Genomic DNA, 20695 nt, shown 5'->3' with positions numbered 1-20695 from the left:
AAAGTGTGTGTTTTGGAGCGAAAATTACGGTAATTCCCAGCAAGCAATTAGCAGGCTCGCTCCACCTCCTCCTCCTCCCGGCTTTGCTGCTGCTGCTGCTGCTGCTGCTGCTGCGCGGCTCTTTTCCTCCACCGACGGCGCGCTGCGCCTTGGAGAGGTTCCCGCTTCCTCGAGGGGGGGCCGGCCAAACGCGCCCCCCAAAATGTTGCGCCCGGTGCGGCCGGCACCCCTGGCACCCCCCACGCTACGCCACTGCCACCTGGCCAGCTAGGGAGCTGGGCTGTGGGCCCTTGCCTGCCTCAGCCTCCTAGAGCACCCCTCCCACTGCTCCCTATGTTAGTTTCTGTTTCTCACTGTGCAGCTGCTGGGAGTCACAGGACTCTGTTTACATTCCAGAGACAGTCCAGACTCTAGGAAGTCTCACGGGAAGGGAGACGGGATGTGAGGTTAGTGGTTTCCTGTTTCCTTTGTTCCTTTGTTTCTTTGTTTCTGTTGCTCTCTGCTTTCATAGAGAGAGGATGTCTTTTCTGTTCTGCGTAGCTTAGAAATAAAACTCTTTACAATGTAGCCAAACCTCTCGTCTCTTCCCTGTACTGGGAACCCTGCTGGGTAGAATGTGCTTGAGGCCTTATCAAAGGCTTAGGTGATTAAACACGTCGGAGGCGATTTCAAAGGCTCGGAGGAAGATGAGGCCTTATCGGCTTGGCCGAGTGGAGTTCTGACACCCTATGCCTCAGAGTCCACTGTGCTTGTGGAGACTGGGGCCCTTCTGGTGATGGGGCCTGCTGCTCTGTTTCCTGTGCATTGACCCCCATACCCTTGTTATCCTCCATCACCCTGTGAGTACTTCCTTCCCCATCCCCAGTTTGCCCCGGTGTGTCCCAGGGATCCTCTTCCTCCTGCCAGTTCATGACACAGACTGATGGAAAGGTCATATAAATAAACATATGCAAAGAAATAGGCTCCTCTGTCCATCTCTAACCTCTGGGACCTGGTTGAATTGTAGAACTGCTCTCACCAGTATGTTGTTCCTAACGTTCAGCTGAAATCTACCTTCCTATAACTTAGATTAGATCCAGACATGGCCCCTGGGTCAGCAGGGAAAACATCTTTGCCCTTTTCTACATGCATGTTCATACATGATATTCAACAAATGTACAGTCTGTACCTGTATACACCCTTGTACAGCTGTTCATGTGTAATGTTCAATGAGCGGACAGCCTGTGTACACAGTAGCTAAGCTGCAGAAATCAAAAATTGCCCACTCTTTCACAAAAACACTTGTACATGTGTAGAGACAGCTTGTGAACTGTGTTAAGTATAACGTAAGGACAAGCCTTATGTGACATTCCTTCAGGAGTCTGATGAGTGTTCTCCTGTCCACTCATCTTCAGTTTAACTGCTCCAATCAACAGACTGGCATCATTAAGAGAAAACTGCAAATGCTACATTTGCATGTACTACTTCGCATTGCCACGTATAACATGGCTCTCCTGTTATTTACAAGTTTAGGCCAGTGAGCCTAAATTGGATGCCTGCAACTATAACAATACATTTAAATCTAAACATGCCAAGGACTTGGAGTGGGAAACAGTAATTATATGAGAAGGATTGATCCTTGCCTGTGGAGGTCTCTCAAGGTCTCACACGAAGGCCCAAGTCAAAGAAGGTCTAACAAATTATCAGATGAGCCATCTGCTTAGTTAAATGTCAGCTGCCAAACGTACTCATCATTGATCTATTGCCGTCTTTTTTTCTTGGCGGACAAAAAAAAGGTGAAGCTGTGAGTATAATTGATTCTGTCTATTTATTTGTCATAATTTAAATGCTTAGAGCAAAAACGTACTGCTATGAGTTTGTGGGGGTGCCTGGACCTCCCTTCTAATTCCTGGGTGCCAGGCACTGGATTTAGCATGTCAAAACACAAACCAGGCTGGGGTCTTGTGTCCAGGAAATTGCCCAGGGAAGGGCTTAGGCTGAATTATTACCATACCTCTTCCCCACTTCTAATTCCTGAATCCAGGAATTCAATTGCTGAAATAGCCAGGCTGCCCTGGTAATGACCCACTAAAGATGGGTTGTTAGGGGCACAAAGAGAGTGGCTCTGTGGCAGAGGGCAAATGGGAGGAGCCCCTCCCTCAACTCAGAATTAGATAGAAAGACAAAAGCCTTTGAAGCTGAGTTTAAGAGTTTTGCTGTGATGTGAGCTAGAGAGGAAAAGTGGGAGTCTGTAAAATGCAGCAAGCTAGAGAGAGGGTCAAAGGGGGAAACAGGACTCTGTTCTGCAAAAGCTTTTACTTCTTTAAGCAGATACAGTATTTTTGAATTTTTGGGTTGGGGTAGCAGGGAGCAAAAGAGTAACAAAACCTAGGGTTTTATTTATTAGTTATTTGTATTTATTAAAACGTTTCACATTGGATGTTGAGGTGGTATAAAACAGCATTTAAAATATAGATTTCAAACAATGGAAATGCAATGCAAGTGAAACAGAGCTAATAGCCCTGAGCAAGGTTAAAATCACGAGCAAACCATTAGTATCAGATATTAAAAAGATTTTCCCAGTCTTTTCTGGATAAGTGCCAAAATGCAAGTAATGTTGGTGTTTACCTAAGCTGATGGAAGAGGAGGATGTTGGGACACCATCCTTGTATGAACATCACTACCGGTGGATACTGTTATATATTGAATGCTATTACTTGTTAAGTTTTTGATGCGTTGCTTGGAGCTCAACCTAGTTGCTGGGAAAGCGGCACATATATATAAAATAAAAATTAATTTTAAAAAAAACCACAAAACACAACCTGCTGGTTTTGTTGTATTGTTAAACTCTTACAGTGCTTCCCCTGGCTGGAGCAGAGAACTCAAATAAAGGTCAATGCGATCAATTTAAGTTACATTCAGCATGACATCTCTCTTTCTACTTACTTTCAAGTTATCCAGATTCTTTTTTTTTAAAGTTTCAAGATAGGTCAACTGATCAGGTAAAGCACATTTTAAGAGAAAGGTGGAGTGGGGGGGGGAGTTAGTAAACTTTTGCTCCAGAAAGCTGCATTCTGACAAATAGGAAATCAGGTAGATCTAACTATTCTCAGGATTCCATGCTTTTTCTCCCACCAAGCAAATATTGTAATAGATCAATGGTGATTCATTTTGGTGTGCAGCCTGTAACTAAGTGTGTTACTTATCTCACCATTTCAAAACTGTATTCTGAAACTGTAAACTTCCAGGAAAGGTGCACTGTGAGCCTTTTTTCATATATAGATTTGCTCCAAGCATCCAGCGCACAGGCAAAGCCAACCCAGCAGTCCTGTTAGTACATTTGCACCAGCCAGCCTCCCTGCTGCCTCTTCCCAATAAGCAGCAATGACCGCCACCAAGTTGCTTCTTCTGTCAGCATTCTGAGCTGACAGAGTCACAGGCCAAGGCAGTATTCAGGACCAAGGGACAAACCAGGAGGTATGAGTGAAGAATAGCCAAGGATACAGGAACAGACCAGAGCTCAGGACGACCTTGTTGTTCAAGCAAGGTTAAATGGAAATAGAAAATAGTTAATACTCCTCGCCGCTCAGGAAGATCATACCCTTAAACATTTCTCTGATGAAAACAGGAATGTCCTATTTCCATCATCAACATCATTTTACTATTTATTGCCCCAGCCACTCAGGGAAGCTTCAAACATACATAAAAACATACTAAAACATTAAACATTTAAAAACTTCTCTCTACAGGGCTGCCTGCAGATGGCTCAGGGGTCGGATAACTCCATGCCCTCCAACATTTCTCCGATGAAATTAGGGGCATCCTAAGGAAAACTGAGACATTCCGTTATCAAATCAGAAACCAGGACAGCTTGGAAGGTCTGGAAGTTCCATTTGGCACATTGATTGGACGAGGTCAGTCTAAGGCCTGAAGGTACCTTCCCCTGAGAAGCTGCCTCCAGCAGTTCACTGATTTGAAAGCAGCCCTTGAGAGGAACATATATAGGTATAGGCATCAATTCTCAGGACCAGCAATGCAATCTTTTTCAAAACACATACATTTGTAATGAAAGCTAAGGGAGAATTATTTCACTCAGTTCCATATTGGGTGGGGGCGGGGAGAGACAGTACCTGTGGTCAAAACGTTTTTCTGTCACCTTCTATGCAATTCTCAGTCAGACTCCAGACCTTGTTTGCACAGGGTTAAATGTCACCGTGGATGTGAGGAAGACGGGTCTCCTGAATGCCAATTTAGAACTGTCTGCAAAACAGAATTGTGACCTTCTGTGTTTTGCTTGCAGCACAGATTCAATAGCTGCTGCTCACTGTAAAGCTGCTTTAATTTTCATGGCAGGTAAACTGGGGATTGTTTCAGAGCCCTGGCTTTCTAAGTGTGAAATGAGCCTTCAGAAGCAGTTGGTAGGGGAAGTGTACATTTGCACATAACTTCATCCCAAGCCTGTATGTGACTGTTCACTAAAGGAGGTGTTTTACAACTCTGCGGTCTATGTGTCCTATATTCTAGGCTTTTGTGATCCTGACAAAGGCGTGGGGGGCTCCTCTTTTGCAAGAGATTTTGTAAGTGTGCAATTTTTCAGGGGTCAAATGGCCTTGCACCCTTTGCAATCCTATTCCATTGAATAGCAATCTAAATTTGCATAGGATTCCTCTGATGATGAGTTAGCTCTAATCAATCAGAATGTATTCAGTGAACGTGCATATATGGGCATGAGAGGTGACATCACAGTGGCAAGTCCCACCCAAACTTACGTGGCTTAACTGGTACTTGTAGAGAACCCCTTCATGCATGCACACATACTGATGTTCCAGCTGTTCATGTGGGAACCTTGCAATTGTCAGTCAATACCTTATTGCCTCTTTGTCACATGTAGCTAAATCATTTCAATAGCAGGAGCCAGTGCAATGAGTCCCCACTAGTGTAGTGGGGCTTTCACCCCTCCTCTTCCCCCATGCATGCACATGCTGTGCCCTTCCCAAATCTGTTTGGGATAGGAGAACCCCCAGAATGGGGGGGCACTGGAGGGGACAACATCTGTTCTGCCTGCCAAGCAAAAATGCTTGTGCTGATGGAACGATTCCTCTCTAAATATTCTGTATGGGTACATTTGTTGAATTCCACCCTAAATATTCTGTTGGGGTCAAATTGCCAGCTGACTTGGGGGTGGGATTGGAGCTCAATCTACTCCTTTCCCTTTAAAAGTTGCTTGATTGGGAAAATTAGCAGGTAAATAAACATTATACCCTGCTAAATATTTTTTTAAAAATATACTGTTGAAGACACAGATACAAAAATAAAGTTAACAATCCTGTGTTAGTTTTCAGTAAACAAGCCCACTATCACACGCCTTTGGTTAGATGCAAGCCAATATTTCTGCAGCCTTGCACAACATTGTCTTTTTCGTAAGGTTTCCTTAGGGATTAGTTGAATTGGCCATTTTTGTTCAATCCCCGAATGTCACTGCAAGATAAAGAAAACACCAAAAATGTAAGGTTTCTTCCCCCTTTCATTTAGAGCTGGCTGCTATATTGTGCTAAGAGGTCCATTTCCATTTAAATTATTTCATTCAAGCAGAGGTCAAAGGCTGCAGAAAAATCATAAAATATCCAAGGGATGACTAATTTGCCGCTTTCACTACGCTGTTAAAACCTCTTGTACATGTCCAGATTTCATTTGGTGGTCACATTCTCAAGGACGGCAACATCTGAACAGGCATGTCTACTGGAGGTGAATGTTAACCGATTAAAGCAATATTGCTTTCTTACCACACGGTCCTGAACACATCATTTCAAGAATCAATTTCATCGAGGGTTTTTTGCTTAGTGGTAAGTACAGTATGCTTATAATTGCAATTTTAGATATGTCTATAGTTTTCTAGTATTGGCCCTTTAAACTATTTCAGGAGCACAACTATATTGCCTCATCAGAGATGCTCCCTGCCAAGTCATCACCTCCACAGCAATACATTTAGCAAATGCACAAGTATCCCTGACCTATTTAGCAGTGCAAAGGTAAGCAAAAGCAAACTGTTGACATAATGATATTTGTCAACGGCTTGGAGAATGCCCAGAGATCTACCAAGGTCAGATCTAAAAAAAGCACTTGAGATCCCCACACTGCAAAGAATCTCATTTTTCAAATCATAAATTCAGTTCTCCACATTTCCACATCAGTTTGCATTTTTTAAAAAAAGTCTCTATCAAGATTCATCCACATTTTACTGCGGATTTTTCCTGATACACACATTTTTACAAAGCAAATTTCCAAATATATGCATTTTTATGCACGCTTTAGCCTAGTAGATGCATTCTGTACATGTTCCTTGGCTGGATAGCTTTAATTAAAGATACAGAGAAGTGTGGATTTTGAAGGATGGCTGTGTTCCCCTTTGCATATTGTTTCAGAAAGTACAGACTGGTTAGATGTGTCTTTAAATGTGAACTGAATTGAATTTCTCTGCCATTTCTAATCATTTTACTAAAAGAGTGCAGAGCCAGAGAAGAAAACTAATTTCTATTATCCAGTTGGATGCCTGTTAATTTTAGTCCAGTTCTCTCACCAGAACTAAAACTTGAATGCTCTTTAAAAAAAACACAAAAAAGCACTATCCTATTCCACAGGATTGATCAAGACCCAAAGGCCATCTTCATTTTTAAAAATCCGGTTGTAACTTAGATTAGAGAGACGGCGGCCCTCAACCCCCCTGTCCCATGTGCAGCCTCATTTCTCCAGAGTGAGCAATCCGAGGATTGCCATTATAAATCCTTCACACAAATCACAGATGAATGCTGGCAGTCTGTACATAATCCGCTTTCTTGTTCTTTTAAAAACTGTCGTTTTTCCGCTTGACAACAGTGAGGCTTTTGTAAAAACATTGGAAGTTAGGAGCATTACCATATTTTGAGGCTGTCTATTGTATAGAATGTGTCATAGAAATAATCCTCATGCATTTTAAGAGCTTTCCTGCCTGTTCCCCAAAGCAGCGTGTTTTCCAACAAAAAAAGGGGGGAGCTATAACCACGAGAGAGAGAGAGAGAGAGAGAGAGAGAGAGAGAGAGAGAGAGAGAGAGAGAGCGCCTGGGGAAAATCTCTTACACCCACAGTTAAATCAAAATATCATCTGCTAAGTCTGCCTAGTACTAAAAAGAAATAAGAAAAAGACACTGTAGGGCTGGCTTCCATTTCAACCATCCTAACCCTCTAAATGGGTTTTGATGGTGCATATCCAAGCAACAGACCCTCCAAGTGTCCCTATTTTCCAGGGACAGTCATGGGTTTACAAAAGCCATCCCAGTTCCTGATTTGATCTCAGGACTTTTCCTCAGGACATCCCTATTTTCATTGAGGAAATGTTGGCAGGTATGGAGTTATACGACTCCCGAGCCAAGGAAATAAGTAACTATGCAACCCTTAGAAAACATCTGAAGACAGCCCTGTACAGGGAAGTTTTAAAATGCTTCATGTTTTCTTATGTTTTTATATATGTTGGAAGCTACCCAGAGTGGCTGGGGCAATTCAGTCAAATGGGTGGGGTATAAATAAAATTACTGTTATCGTTATTGTTATTATTGAATAGGACATTCCTATTTTCACTGGAGAAATGTTGGGAGGGTACAAAGTAAAGCTTCTTTTTTTGGTCACCTTGCCTCTCTCTAAGAATGCAACATAGGAAGCTTCCTTGGGCTGAGCAGAACCATTGGTGCATAAGGCTCTGTATTGTCTACACTTTCATTGTCTACACTGAAGGAGCGTCTCCACCTCCATCATTCTGCCCAGACACTGAGGTCCAGCTCCAAGGGCCTTCTGGCGGTTCCCTCACTGCGAGAAGTGAGGTTACAGGGAACCAGGCAGAGGGCCTTCTCAGTAGTGGCACCCGCCCTGTGGAACGCCCTCCCATCAGATGTCAAGGAAATAAGGAAATAAGCAGCTATCCTATTTTTCTGAAGGCAGCCCTGTTTAGGGAAGTTTTTAAGATTTAATGCTGTATCGTTTTTAACACTCAATTGGGAGCTGCTGGGGAAACTCAGCCAGATGGGCGGAGTATAAATAATAAATTATTATTATATTATTATTATTTCAGGGCTTCAGACAGAGCCTTTCCCATGCCTACCTGGGCATGCCAGGAGTATAAACCTTGGGTGCCTTAGAATGCAAGGTGGTTCTGAAGAAACCAGAGGCCTTTCTCCTGGGCATGGTTGGCCAATTGGTGCCAAAGAAGGATAGAACTTTCTTTATGTATGCTACAACAGCAGCAAGAATACTTATTGCAAAGTACTGGAAGACACAAGATCTACCCACCCTGGAAGAATGGCAGATGAAGGTGGTGGACTACATGGAACTGGCAGAAATGACTGGCAGAATCCAAGACCAGGGAGAAGAGTTGGTGGAAGAAGATTGGAAGAAATTTAAAGACTATTTACAGAAATACTGCAAAATTAATGAATGTTAGAATGATGTAAGAATGTAGTTAAGTGGTTTTAACAGCAATGTTACAAAGGAGTATGTAAAAATGGTTTGTTAACAGGTGAGAATCCAAAATTACAATATATTAAGTTAAAGGATTAGGATAAAAACAAAGAGGGAAAGGATTTGCTGAATTAACTAATTGAACTGGAATACAAAAAAGGGAGGTGTGAGGAGGTCAGGGAAACAAGTAAATGAAAGACAAGACATGGAAAGATTGATTTGTTTTTAAGTGTTTTTATTTTTCTGTATTTTGTATTTTTCTTTTCTTTTTCTCTTTTTCTTTTTTTGTAACCTTTTTTGAAACTTTAATAAATATCATTTAAATAAAAAAAATAGAATGCAAGGTGGGTGCTCTTTCATAGAACTACCCCTCTTTCCAGTTGTGATTTGCAGTCCCAAGCCCAGTGAGCCCACCAGCAGTGGGGGCTCAAGCACGAGAGATGTGAGAAACTCAGGGCAACCATCTTGGGATTAACAAACCCACAACTTGGTTGATTACAGATGTCAGTAGGCTTTGGCGTAGGCACTGGGTGTGTATCCTGAATCATCTAACCCATCTGCTGGCTGATTGCTTGGCAGGGTCAATCCTGGGTTAAGGTTCAGTTTATGACATCTGTCAAAACAGGGTGACTTTTCCAAGATCAACACCTGGGTGGGAGGAGGCAGAATAAAGGTCTGGGCATTTGGAAAGAAGTACATTCATAGATTATTATTTTTCTGGAATCAAATAACAGGGCAATAAGCACTAAACATGAGCTATATTCAATTAGTTTTTCAGAAGTTTTTTTTTTTTTACACTATGTCATGTGAAAGCTCAAACATAATGTGGAAATTTACAGTCAGGGAAACATCAGGGAAAAGGAATAAACTGTCATGGGAACGCAGTTCTAGTCTCCAGGGTGGAGAGTAAAATACAAACATTGGCTTATCTGTTGGATTTTTTTAAAAAAGGGATTGTATGTTAACTTCAGTGCCATGTGATTGGAAACGTGTTTAAGAAGGAATAGCAACAGTAATAGATTGGATCCAGATTTAGTCGTGTTTAAGAGTAGATCCATGGAAATCAGTGTTCATGTTTCGTCTGGATCCAGTCCAATAAATTATACATGCCCAATCTTGGTGCATTTGGCTATATGCATGCACAAATATTCCTGCCCCATAGCTGCAGAGAAAATTCTGCAGAATTATCTGTATTATTATTTTTTTAAAAAATAAAAAATCAGCATGATGCTTCACACAATGAAAGGGGCTGCCAATGTTGCCTGGACTCTTGGAAATGTATTTATGTTCCCAGAGGGAAATTGCCCACACTCTCCCTTTCACTTTTATATTTGATAATTATTTATTTTGTTCCCTAATTGGCTAATTATGCCTGCATTGTGGCATCTTGGAAGCAAACCGTTCAATATAATTGCTAATGAGTAGGTTTTGTATTTTGTTGCAGAGAATTCGTAAGTATTCTCTGCCTGGTGTTAAGAGGTTTGTAATGGGTTTAGTGTGCTAATTATTAGTTATTTTGGCATAGTGCGAAAATTCTAAGAATACGGGAAAGCTAGACTTTGGACTGGAAATTAACAATGTGCCAGAAATACTCCAAGCTCCTTAACTAACTGTGCAAAGTTAGCACCTCAATCATATCCTTTTTTCTTTCTTTCTTTTTTTCTTTTCCTTTTCTTCTTTTTTTTCCTTTTCCTTTTCTTCTTTTTTTGCTTATAGAATACAAGGAATCATAGCAGCTTCTGGCATTATAGAATCATAGAATGAAACATAGGACTGTGGAACTCTGGAAGGGACCCAGAGAATTGTCTAGTCTAACCCCCTGCAATGCAGGAAAATGCAGCTGGATTAAACCCACAAACTTGCCATTATCAGAACAATGCTCTAACCGACTGAGCCACCTTCAGGCCATCGTAGTGGTGTCTGCATAGTGACATATGTGCATTGACAGTAGCCCCCAATCACACACACACCAGGCATTGGAAGACAAATATGCTTGATTAAGTTCAGCAGACTAGGTGGGTTTGTGACCCTTTTGCATTTGTTCATGGAGGCAATTTCAAGCCACTCTTCTAGAAAAGGTCTTGATCAATCGCAATCTGTTTGTCCGTTCCCAAGCAGTAAAAGTGTAAACAGAATTTCATAGGTGGTTTGTTAACAACAGTGGTGAACCCTAACGTTCCAGAGCACAGCGTCAATCCAAACAAAAGAGGGTTTTGTTTGCGTGGTTGCTGCCAATACGATATATATGCTTTTATGCCATACTGTATGTGGTTACTCAGGAGTAAACTGCAGCTGAGTTCAACTGAACTTTTTCTCTCATGTACCCGTGTGCAAGATCAGAGCTTTTAGGTTCTTCTAAATCTAGTGGAGCTTTAGGCATCAGCAGAGGCCAGAAGCACTTTACACTGCCATGTGTATAATGAAAAGACTCTGCCTCTTTCCTTTGAGATTTTGTTGTGGCAACTTACATACCATCTCCTTTGAAGCCTCGAGGCTGGACTAGTGTTAATAAGCCATGCTTCAGGCTGCCCTTGATAACTTGCTGGAAGTTGAAAATGATTTGAGGAGTGGGGGGAATTGGCCGCCCATCTCTTAATAGGAATGATTTCTGGAGCACATTTCTCCTTGACTTCAGGGTCTGCACTTCAAATGGATTCCAGTAGCCTTCTGGCCACAATTTCCAGACATTGGCTTTGACCTATGAAATTCCAAGTGGTTTGCAGCGCACATACCTAACAACTTTCTCCTGTCTTTGTTTTCCAATACAATCTCAAAAAAAAATAAAAATCTGGGCCCTTCGTATTTCAGTATGTACGTGCATATCCACAGATGGGAATCAACAAAGGTTGCTTCCCCCATGCTGAAACAGAAATGCAGGGAAGCAGTGCTTAAACTGTAAACAGGATCTGTCTTCATAGTGCAACATCATTAACTTGGCCCATGAACCAGGCAGCAATGGCAGGAGCAGGGGTACTTCTGAACCATAATTTCCACCATCTCTATGATTAACCATGTTGGCTGGGACTGATGGAAGTCCAACAGCAGCCAGAGGCCACAGTTTTCCCCTCCCTGATTTAGAGAGAAGGCATTCATCCTCCTCCAGCTGCCTGGACTCTCTTTTTCATCAGAAGAGACCCCTCAGGGATTCTATCCTATTGCACAACTACTGGTTTCTAATAAAGAGCCACGCCATTCCTGCTTGCTTTCTCCCTCATCCCCAAACCTCATAACAATTCACTGTAGTCATTCAGGCAAACAGTGCTCTTAACACCTGGAGAATCTTCTGCTGTTCTTGAATGGTCTCCTATCACCTGCCCTCATGCCAGTCCACCTGTATTCTACGCCTGCCCCTCCACAAATCCATGCTACTATTTTTTTGGACTTACTGTAAATGATACTAAAACCCACAAAAGATTTCAAGGGGGGTGGAATCAATCAAATCTGTTTGGGAGGGAATAGGATTGGAGGAGGAATCCCCCACAGAAAGTTAGTTCCAAAAATCTGTCCCTTATGTCATTTTTTACGCCTGGTTACTGAAGCATCTGCTACTAATTTCAGCGTAACTATATTTGAATCACTAGTCTCATCTAAAATGGCATTTTCTACTTTCCCAGTGAGGAACCAGAGATTTAGCAGATAAAGTTCAAGTTTCTCATATCTACAGGCTTTCTTAGGACAGTTATCTATGCATTAGCTTAATTCAACACAGCGGAGCTCCAATCAGCACTTTTGCAGATAAAGAAAAGAACAAATATCACATGGTAAAACTCAGCCACAGATGTTACTCCCTGGACCACAAAACAGAAAGCAACCTTAAGAACATAATGGTGAAAGTGATGTGGAATTCTGAACTGAAACATTAACATATAAGCATCAGTGAAGTTGGTCACTTGGGGTAGCTCTAGACATAGGGGGGAAACACATTATAAATAAGTCAGAAATTAGATTGTTATAACAAAAGAAAGAAATCCCTATGGAAAACCGTGCTTAAAAATTTCCTGCTCCATGGCGCCTTCTAGTGTTGCATGTTTATAGCGCATTCAAGTCACTGTTTCTTTACTAATGGAGCTGAGTCCCTGGTTCTAAATGGAATTCTAGACATCTTAGTAGCACAAACACATCAGAAATTAAGAATTACCTACTTTCTTTGATAGATCTGAGGCACAAGAAGGATAATTTAGAACAACATCACTCTACTCAAAATGAAGAGGTGTACAATGTAGATGTTAGCTTAATGAACATGGGTGATCATAAAAAAATAAAAGAGAGAAAATATATATTCCTAGGGGCTGTGTCCCTGTCTGTGCCACTCATCAACCCCCCTGCCATTCCCCAATGTCAACTCCCTAGAGCTTCCCCTTCATGCAACTACTAAGCTCACTTTTCACCTTCCTAACCCCATTTCTGGTACATTCTGCATGCAAAGCAGATGTTCTACTACTGAGTTAAGCGCCTTCGCCCACAGCATCTCGCAAAGCTATACTCCATGCAGGACCAGCAAAACATATATATTCCACCTTTCTGCTACCTTTCCACAGTAGCAGAAAGCTTTATCAGTTCTTATCCAAACTCAGAAACAAGCTGATCTTTTTTAATCTAATGCCCATTAGTATTATAATGGAATTGTGAACTTTGAATTACCTGTGTTACTTCAAGAACTCTCTTAATACTTGACTTCATCCACTGATTTTTCACCTTTTACAGCTACAATACCTGTGCCCTGCAAAGAAATAAAATATGGCAAGGGCTTAAACAGTAGAGTGTTTTAAATATTTAAAAGTAATTTGAATAGGCATTATTCATATTAATAGCTCTAGTTTTGAGGACGAGTCAGAACGGGAAGTTTTCACATGACAAATGTTACCATTAAAATTCAGTAATGAATGCATTTTTAATAAGGCAGTGATCTTGTTAGCTTTAGAGGTGATTTGTTGTTTTTCTCTTTTCTTTTAGAACACCTAAAATCTGAGTAAGCCTCATCAGATAATTAACCAGCATTAATTACTTCCTACGAGAAAGACTTCTCGTTTTATAATTAGGGGATGTGCTGTCGTTATTTTCATTATTTTTTTTCCCCTTTGCAGCAGGTGTCTTTTACGTAAAGGGTGCTCCAGAAATTATTAACGTGTGGCGGTATGCTAATAAGAAAAAAATTAGACAGCTCTTTCTACAAAGATACTGGGGCTCTTAAGTCAATGGTTCCTGATTATACATAGAATTACTTACTTTCCTACCACATGCAAGCTCCCCCTCTTGAAGTCTTGACTAGGTTATTTGGGGAGGGGCATACCACATTAGCCTTGAAATTTTAATTTATCATATTTATATCCCACCATTCCCCTAATGATCTCAAGGTGGCAGGTACAGTATTCCCTTTTCATTGTATCCTCAACAACCCTGTGGGGCAGGTTAGACTAAGACAGGAATGCCTCTGAATGGGAATGTCTTTTGCTTTTCACAAATAAACCTGGGCACCTATACAGACACCTGAGATTCGGGTCAGGGGTGGCAAGTCAGAGGATGTGGCTTAAAGGTTGCTTGGAACCCTGGCGTCTCACTTCAGAAATTAACCACCGCCTCCTCCCCTCCTTGAGGTTTGCAAGATAAGTCTCGAAGACAGCCCAATTATTAAATGACCTTCTTGGAAACCATTAGGAACCCTGCTTATCTACAAAATTCCTTGCAAAATGAAAATTGCTTGACCTTTACTCTACTAATATGCAAGATATACTGCACAAGGCCCAGCTCTCATAAACGGTAAACAATACACTGAAACAATATTTGCTGAATAGTCAATTTCTACCATTTATAAGGCTACCTTTGCACTCCCCCCCCCTCTCTATCACTCTCAGTTTTGCTTCCAAAATCACCACTAGTTCATGTTTAATATCTAGATTCCATAATACTTCATTAAAAGAAGCCTGCTCAAATTTCAGTAAGACTAACTGGAATATGTAGAACTTCAAAGTAACATTTATAACAAGCCAACACATTATCTATTAAAGGCATGTTATCAAACTGCTAAAACTTCTGTGCTGAAACTTGCCTTGCACAAGATTCTTCATTGCTTATAGGCTAGATTAAGATAGTATATGCAAAAAGATACCAAGGCACTTGGCAGGAGTATAAATAAACTGCATGAAATAATAAAAACACATAATTTTGCCCTCTCTGCAGCAAATGTTGTGGACAAATGTAATTCCAAATATAGTAACTTTTGCTAGTTATATAACAAGGCCATGGAAGGTTGTTTCACCAACTTGTTGAAGAGATGGAGCAGATGTGAAAACCCACCAAATGAAACAAAAGAGAGAAAATGGATGTTGCAGAAAATTAATTTTGCCATGTAAAGAGTAATTTCAGCCAGCAGAAGTCACAAGAGAGGACAAAATATCTAGTACACACCAAGCATGATGCAACATGCTTGACCTCTGTATTATTCCCTCCTAGAGAACTGTGTTGACGAAATGGACCATGTAATAACATCAAATGTGTAATAAGACGACTACTATTACTACTTATTCTTATTATCGTTGTTGTTGTTGTTGAAATTTGTATACTGCCTTTCATCCAAAGACTACAAGGTGGTCCACAACATAAAAATACAATATGATAACACAAAATACATTAAAAAAACAAGAACAGAAACAACCCAATAACCCTCCTCCCACAAACACATTTAAAAGGACACAGGATCAGTCAAAGGCCTGGTTAAAAGAAAAACATTTTTGCCTGGCTCCTGAAGGTATGTAATGAAGCTGCCAGGCGAGCTTCTCTGGGGAGAGCATTCCCTAAACAGACAGCCACCACAGAAAAGGCCACTGACTTCTCATGGAGATGTCATACAGAGGAGGGCCTCAGATGACGATCGCAGGGTCCAAGTCATTTCTTATGGGGAGAGGCGGTCCTTGAGGTATTGCAGTCCTGAGCTGTCTAAGGCTTTATAGGTCCAAACCAGCACTTTGAATTGAGTCCGGAAGCTAATTGGCTGCCGGGATCAGTGGAATATGCCCAACCGGCCTTGCCCCAGTGGTCGCCAAATTCTGCTTCTGTTGAACCAACTCTAGAGGCTGCCCTACATATAACACATTGCAGTAATCTAACCTTGAAGGTATCAGACACTGACAATAAAAGCTGAGAGGAAATATTGGGGGGAAATGAATAACTGAGAGAAATTGAAATTGACAGATTAACCTATCCCTAGATAACACTATGCTTAGTCATTCATTACCAGCAAGAATGACCGCTCCCCGCTTAAAACGGGGGGCGCCCTTTGCGTGGACGCGCACAGCCCCTGGATCTGGAGTGGCTCCATCAGCATAGGCTTGGCTTTGCCTTCCCTCAGGTGGGATACCTGGAGGTCCCCGCCTACCTCAGTCAGTTGTACAATCCCACCTGGGGGAAGCGTTGCCAAGGAGACCAGGCCAGGTAGGGGGAGGGATTACCTGCCCACACAATAGAGGGAGGATCTTACCTAGGAATCCTCACTTGGCTCCAGAGCTTCTCCCACGCTACCCACCCTCAGTTAATGTCTTCCTTTGCAGGTTAACTTTTATTCATAGGTTTTGCAGGTTAACTTTTCTTCACAGGTATGCGGGCGCTGCTACGATAAGGTCGCTGTTAAAGGGCCGGAAAGGAATTTCCCTGCATTGGCAGGTTTCGCCTTTCCCGTAGCAAAAGTCACAACTTTGGCGGTATCAGGCCTTGGGCGGAATCCTTTAGTCCATCTTCCTCTTTGCGGCGGCAATACCAGGGTTCCCCGTTAAAGGGGTTTCTGAAGGGAGGCTTTGACCGTACGCCGAAAGGTCGTCATTGCTCTCCCCTGCGGCGGCGGCGTAACAGGGGCAGCTATCTCTGCTTGAACATATGTTCTCCAGAGCCGGCCCATCCCCCCCCACACACACTGGAGACTGGGGAGGGAGAATGCCCAATGCCTGAGCCAAGGTCTACCCACATTTGAAATTTAATAAAGTTGTGGCCAATTTAATCCCATAGCACGTTGTCTTGAGTCGTTATTACACATGACGGGGGGAACCGCTCGGGATCTGGGGACTCCGCCTGTCCACGCAAATGAGAAAGGGACGCACAATGGCAGCAGTTTTGTGGCTCTCATAGCATCCAGAAACTGGGTTTACAACATGGGAGATTTTGAGCTGAGATCATGTGAAGGAAGAATGTATTTTTTTTAATAGGAAAAACCAGAATGATACCAGCAATATACACAAACACATTTATAGGGATGAGACATAACAAACATTTGGTAATAGTTTTGTTTAATATCATATACATATAATTTTCCAAACTAGAAGCTGCGGCTGCTGCAAAAGAAGGATGGTTTAGTATCACATTATTTTTCCTATTATCTATTCTCCTTTTATTTTAGACCTTATTTTGCTTACTAACATTTTTATTATGTGTGTTTCATGGAGATGCAGTTTTGCTCTCTTCCGCTGTGATCTGTTATAGCTCTCATGTCAGCTGAAACATTGAGTCAACATACAATGGTTCTTTTTTTATGTAGGAAGCAGGGTTTTCTTCCCTGTTGAAAACGTGTTTAAGCATGTTCTAGATATTGTATAATCATCACCCTGATCATTTTTGAATACTATTGTGAATAAGGTTAGCTGCTACGTGTGGGACTTTAGGGAAGAAATGGGATGTGTGTTGCATCCTAGAAGAGGGACCTTGGATCCCCTAATAGAATACATCTCACATTTGAACAAATTGGCTCATCCCAAGATTCTCTCTTGCTATGATGAAATTATGTTTAATATTACATAAAATGCTGTATATTTTAAATGCATTGTATCCAAGTTACTGTAAAGAATGCTTAAATACATTATTAGTATTTTAAATACATTTAATACATTATTGGTATTGGTTTCCCTCCGGAGGCTGTGGACTCTCTTTCCTTGGAAGTTTTTAAGCAAAGCTTGGACAGCCATCTGTCATGGATGCTTTAGCTTAGATTTCTGAATTGCAAGGGGTTGGACCAGGTCACCCTTGGGGTCCCTTTCAACTCAAAAATTCTATGATTCTATGCTTCCATGGAGCTGGTGTTTTATCTGGCTAGCTATATTTTCTTCTGTAAAGGTTTTTGAAGTCATCACGCTGGGATCAGTGTACAGGGACTTTGTAAGACGAAGACAAATGTAACAGATTTATTGTTTTCGTAACCGAATTTCTGCAAGTATTTTTTTTTTGTAAGATATTTATTAAGATTTTCAAAATATTACAAAAGAAAAATAGAAAGAAAAAAAAAACAAAATAAAAATAATTAAAAACAACTCAATCTTTCCATTACTTATTTTTCATTAGCTTGTTTCCCGGACCTCCTCACGCCTCCCTTTTTTGTATTCCAATTTAGTTTGTTGGTTCAGCAAATCCTTTCCCTCTTTGTTTATCCTAATCTTTAATCTTAAAATATTATAACATTAAATCTTTACCTATTAGTAATCCATTTTTCATATTCCCTTATAGTATTGCAGCTAAAAACCCCTTAGTTTCTATCCAACATCGTTCTAACATTCATTAATTTTACAATATTTCTGTAAATAGTCTTTAAATTTCTTCCAATCTTCTTCCACCGACTCTTCTCCCTGGTCTCGAATTTCTGCAAGTAAAGCCTTAGAACTTATTCTTCTTGCATTGAAGAGTTTATTTCTACACAAGGACCTAGTTGGCACCCGTGTCTCAAGAGACAATGGAGTGCGCCTCCAGGGGTGAAGTCAAACCACTGTGTTAGTGGCAACAAAGTGACCTCCCCAAGGTGGAAGCCTGGGCAGTATATATGGAGGTCCTGGGCTGCCCAGATGACAAGACACCCCCGCCCCCCAATGTGGTCCAAAAGAAAGCAGAACAATACATTTGGCAACAACTTGGCTGCAGGAATTGTCAGAAGGAGGTGAAAAGGTCCAGTCGTGGCCAACTCTGGGGTTGCAGCGCTCATCTCGCTTTACTGGCCGAGGGAGCCAGCATACAGCTTCCGGGTCATGTGGCCAGCATGACTAAGCCGCTTCTGGTGAACAAGTGCAGTGCACGGAAACGCCATTTACCTTCCCGCTGGAGTGGTACCTATTTATCTACTTGCACTTTGACGTGCTTTCGAACTGCTAGGTTGGCAGGAGCAGGGACCGAGCAACGGGAGCTTACTCCGTCGCAGGGATTCGAACTGCTGACCTTCTGATTGGCAAGTCCTAGGCTCTGTGGTTTAACCCATAGCGCCACCCGCGTCCCAGAAGGAGGTGTACAAAGTGCCATACAACTGTCTTGGAGACTCCACTCCAGATTTGTGTAGGGTTTACTCCATAACCTTTTCTTCTCCCGAAGACATTCCACAAGGCAGTGGAGGTTTAGAACCAAAGTTTTCCTTCTCCTATATGGGCTACCTTCCCAGGTTGATGAGCCCCATCTGCTCCTCACTTCCTTCTTCAGCACATGCAGAAAATGCCTTCTTGACCGTGGGACCCACTTTTAGTCTCGTCTCCTGTCTTTGCATGCACGGGAATGCCCTAACTCACGAGGGTTTGTTACAGATTGACTACCCTCACCTGGTTTAGCCAGCCACTCGAAGCTGTTACCAGTGTCTCTGCTGCTGAAAGCTAACAGCTTCTAGGAGCCACAGGTGAGAGCTGAGGGCAGAGTGGTGTCCAAAGGTGGACAAGTTACCCCAGAAGGAGCATGGCATGGCCCACACCAGAGGTACTATGCCTCTCCTAACTCCCCACACACCCCAACACAAGGACCAGATCAGAAAGAAATATTCCACTAGCAATATTTATCAACCTAGTCCTTTAAACTGAGAAGAGGGCACCCCTAACAGCAGGGTGAAGGATCCTTCTTCGCCCCAAGTGAAACAACCTTCCAGGGGCCGCCTGCAAAAATGGACAGAGCAACAAACGCAATGTCTACCTTTGTGCAATAGGTTAGTTTCTAGACACATACCTCTCTTTCCTCCATCCAGGCAACCAAAAACATTATCCAAGTTCAAGGACACATTCCAGCAAGGCAAAATATTACACGGAGGGTGCAAAGCAGGATGGTGAGGGAGACAGAGGTGACTGTGGGAAGTATATGGTGTGGAAAGAGTCCTGTGGGTCAGATACAGAGGCTTGGAGGGATATATTTAGCCTCTGGAGCTTTTCTTTTGCCTGGGAATCCACACAATATCTTCTTTTTTAAAAAAAAAAAAATCTAACTATCCAGCATCTTCTTAAATGACAAACACTCCCTAGTCCACCACACGGATTTCTCCAGCAGACATAATTTTTAAAAAGAGACAAGAAAGCACAAGGCAGAATTGAAGAAGTGAATTGAAAAGGTAAGTCAAAGAAACAGGGTGGCCAGCTGCACGTTTCAGGTGTGCCAAGTTTTATTTCTTGGCAGGGTAGAAATTGGGGAGTATTTAATACTGGAAGCATCACATGAAAGGCATACCCAGCCACACACACACACACTGCCACTTGCTGTACTTGAGAGCATGTTGCACAAATGCTAAAAATATGCATGAAAAGAGAGGAACTGTACAGAGGAAACATATGCCGTGCTCGAGTGGAATGTCTGAGAAACTGAGAAGCAAAAGAATTAGGGATTCTGATGGATGGCTTGCACATAAGTGCATCGCAGCCTGCGGAGGCTCTGGTGGGACAACAGGGAGTTTCTATCCCACTAGTGCCTGGACTTTATCGAGAACTGTGGCCCTGGTGCTTTCTGACCCAACTAATTTTGCCACCACTTTAAACCTTCAACTAAACCAAATACTTGGTTTCTTTATCATTTTCTGCTCCCCTACCACCAGTTATTTTAAGGCACTTTTATTTACCTCTGACCCGTTTTTCCCAAATACAGTGACTGGCTGTAGGCATGGGACAAAACAAACTGGAGTTTCCTGCTCAACAATGATGTCAAGCTTTATTAAAGCCTTTTGTAAGCAAAACATAACAAGTTTACTTGCAGGTTTACTTGCAAATAAAATAAATTTGGCTTACTATTAGAAACAATAGGTTATTGTTACTTAAAAAGACAATATGCAACATGCATGTAAACTTAAGTAATGTGTTACTGTTGCTTTAAAGAGAGGTTACTATTGTTACCGTTGCTTTGAGATGACAGCAGCTATTTACTCTATCTCCTTTACCTTTATTGACCTTAGCCATTTACCCTTTCACATCCTTTTCCTTTTGGTGGAGGCAGGAGGAGGAGGAGCCACAGCATTGCCAGTCATGAAAACCGA

The 20695-nt window shown here is 41.9% G+C and overlaps 1 long non-coding RNA gene across 1 annotated transcript in view; it reads right to left on the bottom strand.

The window, feature by feature from the left end:
- LOC308582265 overlaps positions 1 to 13183 on the bottom strand; it is a 98648-nt gene extending 85465 nt beyond the window's left edge. The window contains exon 1 of the long non-coding RNA XR_014005589.1: positions 13105 to 13183. This is a non-coding gene — a long non-coding RNA (uncharacterized lncRNA). The remainder of the gene's footprint in view (positions 1 to 13104) is intronic.
- Between the last annotated feature and the right edge of the window lie 7512 nt (positions 13184 to 20695).

This window comes from Podarcis bocagei (assembly GCF_964188305.1).
Source record: "Podarcis bocagei genome assembly, chromosome: 1".
Taxonomy (NCBI): Eukaryota; Metazoa; Chordata; class Lepidosauria; order Squamata; family Lacertidae; genus Podarcis; species Podarcis bocagei.
This window is presented reverse-complemented; position numbering and strand designations above follow the sequence as displayed.